Below are 6036 nucleotides of genomic sequence, written 5' to 3'. Positions count from 1 at the left end.
CTCACACAGGAGAGGTCATTACATGTATGTATGTATTTGTTGTGGGTATATTCTGACTCACACAGGGGAGGTCATTACATGTATGTATGTATTTGCTGTGGGTATATTCTGACTCACACAGGAGAGGTCAGAGAGCAACCTGGGGTTGGTTGGCTCTTTTCTCCCATTTTGTGTGTCTTGGCATCGCACACTGGCTCTAAGAGCTATTTTAAACGTAGATTTTAAATTAATAGAAAGATAGATACATGGGGGCAAAATTACAACCTACCCAGAGAGTGGGCGCAGGCTTCTCAAACAAGGCTTGCCCTTCCTCGTCTTTACGGTAGTTAAATGCATTATTTTGGTGGGGTTTAATGCTGTTACCCTCAAAGGGTTGCTGAGGAACCTAAGTGAAGTCACAGGGTGGGTCCTTGGGGATCTGTCAGGACTAGCTCATGGGATGCGGGAGGAAAGGGCATCTGCCCCAGAAGGGAAGTGGTCAGCCTTGTGTGAGAGATTCCCCACCGGGTCTGCGAGATATATGAGTCTGTGCTTTATAGAAACTCAGGTCCAAGCCTGGTTCATTGCCATTTTAACCCAAAATAGCTATATATGTAAAGAATATTGTCTACAGGTTGCCATCTGTCACAGCAAATGTTAACTGTGCTGGAATTTGGTGTGTGTGTGTGTGTGTGTGTGTGTGTGTGTGTGTGGTGTGGTGTGTGTGGTGTGCGTGCGTGCACCAGAGGTCAATGTCCAGGGTCTCTCTTAGCCTGGAGCTTGGTGATTAGTCTTGTCTAAGTAGAAGCCTACGGGATCTATTTATCAGTCTTCCAGGAGCCAAGAATATGAACACCTGACTATACCCAGCTTTTGTATGTGGGTGTTGGGGATCCCAACTCTGGTCCCCATGCTTGTGTGGCTATTCTGTCATTCAACCCTCAGTTGTTTTTTTTTTTTCATTTAAATTTTTAACTTTTTGAGAGGTTCATACCTCAGCACTGTATTTATATCATTTTCAGCTGTTGTTTTAAATGACTTCTAAAAGCAAAGTCCCAGAGCTTAGCTGTCACTCAAGCCACAGGAGAGATCACTAGCTAGAGCCCTGGTCTTGGTAGGAATGGCCCATGAGTGTGTGTGAGTGGTTTCTGTGGCAGTGGCTCATTACCCACAACTTCTGACTGCTCAGATAAACAGGGCAGTCATCCCAGCATTCCAGAACAGTCAGGGGTTCAAAACCAACCTGAAGTTTATAGTAAGTTTGAGGCCAGTGGAGTGTGCACTGCCCCCCACGCCCCGCAGCTCAACCCCAAACTTGGTGTGTGAGAGGTCCATAGACCCTGTGTGTCTCAGCGTGCAGGGAAGCTATGGGAGAGGACACTGTAGAAATGTCAGCCATATGCTGAGGGCGGTGCTCATACTACAGGACTGGTGAGCCAGCCTCCTGTTGGTGGTGTGGGAGATCCAGCCTTTGTCTCAGGAGCATGGGTGGAAGCTTCCCTCACAGCTGCCCTCAGGGACCCCTGTGGCAGAATGGGGTGGAGGTAGGAGGGTTGGAATATCCTGTAATCCAGATGTTTCCTACAAGAATATAACTTGTTCCTGGCGCCCCTGACTGTACCTGTGCAGTTTTCTTTTCTTTTGTTTATCTTGCTTTTTGTTTTTGATTTAGAGACAGTGTCTCACTACATCCCCCTCACCGTGTAGAACAGACCCTCTGGATGGCTAAGATTATAGGTATGCGCTACTATTCTCTGCTTATGAGGTTTCTGGGAGCCAGGAAGTGGTGGCGCATCTTTTAATCCTAGTACTCGGGAGGCAGAGGCAGGCGGATTTCTGAGTTCAAGGCCAGCCTGGTCTACAGAGAGAGTTCCAAGACAGCCAGGGCTACACAGAGAAACCCTGTCTCGAGCCCCCTCCCCTCCACCCAAAATGAGGTTGCTGGGGAATCAAACCCAGGTTTCCATGCGTGCCAAGTGAACACTCTGCTGACGTACATCGCTAACGCTATCGTTTGCTCTGTGAGATAGGGTCTTGCTGTGTCACTCAGGTTGGCCTCAGAGTCATGGCGTTTCTGCCTTAGCCTTCCCAGTGCTCGGAGGACCCCTGGGATGTTCTACTATGCCCACCTTTACCTGGGGTTTTCCAACATAGACGGGGAGATGAGGATTCTGGGATCGTGCAGAGGAACTCTCATGAGCACCGGAGGGCCACCCACTAGATGTTGTGTTGCTTGATGTCCTTTAATATAAATTGTCACACTGGATAAACCTCACCCTTCCTCACGAAGCCTGACTTTGGGGTGTGTGATGGTGGAGGCATCCTTTCTGGAATATGTTATTTATTTCAATGCTATTTATGTTCACAAACTGGCAGGCAGAATTTCACTTTCCTAATGACGTGGCTGCTTCTTCAGATTATGTGGTAGCATCTCAGGTTCTCTTCATGCATGCGTGACTAAGGAGGGAGTGGAGGAGTGGGCCTCCTTTGATCTTGGGAAGGTCTGGGCTCTGTGTGTTTGGTGAGTCATACTTTTGTATTATCTTGAACATTTCCATAATGAAGGCTAAGCCAAGGGCAACATGAGGGCCCGTGGAACTGGCCCTGGTGCAGGGCCTGCCTAGGGGCTGGTTTTTGGTCCTGCCTGCCTTCCTCATCTGGGGTCTGCTCTGGGCGCCACTGTGTTCCAGGGGGTTCTGCAGGGCACTTCTTTCCTGAAGCTAGGGAAACCCATATCTATCCTGGATCCCACTCCTGGGTTGGCTGTCCTTTTCCTGGGAATCTTCTAAAGCCTTGTGATGGCGTCTCTCCCATTCTCCTTGGCGGCGTGGATTTATATATGTGCATATTTAATGTACTATCGTTAGAGTAGAGTGTCTGGAGGGAGGGGAGGAACTTCACCCACCTGCTGTCTTCTTGCGGGAAATTCTATAAAAGATATTTTTAAACAGCTTTGTAGAACTGCACTGAACATTCTTTATGGTTTCCTGGCTGGGTGTTCAGGATCCGCTGGTTTGAAACATTGAGATTCAGCCTCTCACTGCTGTGAGGCACCATGGTGGGTGATGGGCTCCCTTTCTTGGACATGCTCATGCATGGAGAGGTGGGCTCTTTGGTTAGAGCCACAGGCAGGTTGTTGCACCCACCTCCGTGAGGAGTGGGCCCCAGCTGTCACATGTCAGCCAGGGGAGATTGGGAGATGTAGACAATGCTGGGGGCCTTTGCTAACACCTAGCATCTCCTGTGGAACCATACCTGCTCCAGTCTGTTTGACACAGTCTCTTCCGCTGTGATTCCTACTCCCAGGACAAAGGTCAGATGGCAGGCAGCAGAGTTTTTCACACGAGGGCTGTTTTTGTTTTAGATAGGATTTCTTGTCTATCACAAGCTGGCTCTGAATTTGCTATATAGTAGGGGCTGTCGTTGAACCCCTGATCTTCCTGACAGGTACTCTGCCTTATATGGTGTCAGGGATAGGACCCAGGGTCTTCTGAAAGCCTACATCCTATTTGAACCACACGTCCATGGGTTGTTACAGACCTCACAGCCAGCGGGAAGCTTAGGCACCTTGAGTTCTCACATAGCCAGCCTCTTTCTTCTGTCTGCGTGTTTGAAAGGACTTTTTCTTTTTTAAAGTCATGGCAGGAGATTCAGGATCACAGTAAGGGACCAAGTCTTGGCTTTGCCTGACACAGCAGTCATTTTCTTTTCTTTTCTTTTTCTTTTTTCTTTTTTTGGTTTTTCGAGACAGGGATTCTCTGTATAGCCCTGGCTGTCCTGGAACTCACTCTGTAGACCAGGCTGGCCTCCAACTCAGAAATCTGCCTGCCCCTGCCTCCCAAGTGCTGGGATTAAAGGCGTGCACCACCATCGCCTGGCAGCAGTTATTTTCTAAGATCCTACTTACTGTGCACCTGAAGACAGGTATCTAGGAGCCAGGGTGGGCTCTCTCTGGGGCTGTTAGAAGGCATTGGCGGGAAGGCAGCCAGTCCATCTGCTCCACATCCACCGCTGGGGAGAATCCTTGAGCCTCCAACCTGGTAGAAGACTCCATCGTGTTGATGGCACAGGAAGGGCTCTGGGTCGAGGGTATCCCAAGAGCCACGAAGAGTCCTGAGGGATGCGGGGAAGAGGGTGAGAAGTAACTCCAGCTATTCCTGAGGCTGGGGCTAGAGAATTATGAGTTCAAGACCAGCATGGGCAATATAGTGAGACCCTGTTTCGATATAAAAGCAAACCCAGGGCTAGAGGCATGGCTAGAATCCCTCAGGGAGAGACTGGAGCAAGACTCGGGGGCAGAGAGCTTACTTAACAGGTGTCAAGCCCTGGGATACATCATTACCACTTCAAAAAATGATTAAACAAAGCAAAACAGCCACAAAACAAAGGAACAAAAACAAATCAGAAAAAAACCCTTATAAACTCTTCATTTCTAGAAAGTTTCATTTAACATTTCCAGTTGATGGAGGACGGGAGGTGAAGCCATGTGTTGCACAATGACCGCACCCCTTTCTAAGAAGAGCGAAGAGCATCTTGCCATTCTGTTCTACCAGGAAGACTCCTGGCTGAGCCACATGTGCATGCCCCAGGAGGGGAGCCATTCAAGGTGCTAAAAGGGCTTTGGGTGGGGCTGTTGAGAGAAAGCTATGAGTCCAGAATGGGTGGGGACCACAGTTGGGACCTCTCTCTGGAGGTTCAGGGGAGGGTGACCCCTTTTGAGATCGTGGTGGGGCTGTCATACACAAAGAAGGACAGACTGAAGTCTGTGCAGTCACTGGTTTCCTGGGCCTCCCTGTGCTACCTGGGGGTAGGGGTAGAGGGTACAGCTCTCTAATACCTCCCTGCTTTTCCTAAGCCAGCACTGAGTCTCCAAGGCAGCCTTAGTACTGTGGAGGTCATGACTCTGAGAATAGTCATCACAGGTCTGGGGTCCTCCCAAGGGTCTGGGGAGGGTCCTTCTTGCCACCCATGCCTCTAGTGGCCCACAGTAGAACTTGTAGGTGTGTTGTTCCAATCTGTATCCCCATCATCTTGTGGTCTCGCCTGTGTCTCAGTATCTTACAGATTTTACAGATGCATTCCCGTTGGATTTGGGGGAGGTGGGTGTGTCTACGACGATCTTGTTTAATTCCATCCTTAGACACATTTTGATGGAGAAATGTCTTTTCCTGGTGAGGTTTGTGGTGGACATGAATTTGGAGAGGGAAGACCACTTGGCTTGTGACAGCATATCACTGTAGTTTAAGCAATGACGGAACATAGACCTCAGAATGGGAATTGGGGTCACATAGAACTCTAGGCATGCCTGGATTCTAGAAGAGCAAGGGCAATGGCCCTGGGGCAGAGCAGCCATCAGAGGAACCAATGAATGCTCATATGGTAGGAGCTGAGTAAGGCAGCACTGATAGGTCCTGTTGGCTGTGGGCTGAAGACCATGGTACATGGTGGATAGAACCCCCCTACTGCGTGTTAGGTACTCAGTGGTGGCCTCAGAATATGAGAGGTTGGCATCAGGATCGGGCTCATAAACACGCCTTTTCAATACAGAAATATAGGGTCTGGGGTGAGAGACCCTGCTGGCAGAGTTACCCAGTTGTGAGCAAGGGAATGTGGAGATGCCCAGGGCCTGGCGGGAGAGGTGCCAGTGTCTGGAGGGATGGTAGAGAGAGAGGCTAGCCATATAGCTGGCCTTGGTTTTCACCCAGGAGCTATAAGAGAGGAGACATCAATGGTATCTGAGGGAGGAGGGTCCTCCAGGGATGATGGTGATCAGGAGCTTGTGGCCTGAACCGTAAGTCCCCGGTTTCACTCTGAAGACCCTGGAGACCCTGTCTCTATGTACACGACTCTCAGGCTAGGCTATGCTCTGACAGCTGCTTTCTGGTATGGTCTTGTCTTGGAGGTACTGGTACAGGGCCGTGGACATGCTAAGCCAGCAGTCTAACAGAACTCTGGCCCTCACTGCGGGAGTCTAAACCAAAATCCTACCACACCTAACCCCTCACTGGGGGATTCTAGGCAGGGGCTCTACCACTGAGCCACACCCCAGCCCCTCAC

General features: G+C 49.9%; 1 protein-coding gene across 4 annotated transcripts in view; it reads left to right on the top strand.

Moving 5' to 3' along the window:
* The window catches only part of Prkar1b (protein kinase cAMP-dependent type I regulatory subunit beta), a 140746-nt gene that overhangs the window by 37741 nt on the left and 96969 nt on the right, over positions 1–6036 (top strand). The gene's annotated exons all lie outside the window — the stretch shown is intronic.

Source organism: Mus pahari, chromosome 23, assembly GCF_900095145.1.
Source record: "Mus pahari chromosome 23, PAHARI_EIJ_v1.1, whole genome shotgun sequence".
In the NCBI taxonomy this organism is placed as follows: Eukaryota; Metazoa; Chordata; class Mammalia; order Rodentia; family Muridae; genus Mus; species Mus pahari.
This window is presented reverse-complemented; position numbering and strand designations above follow the sequence as displayed.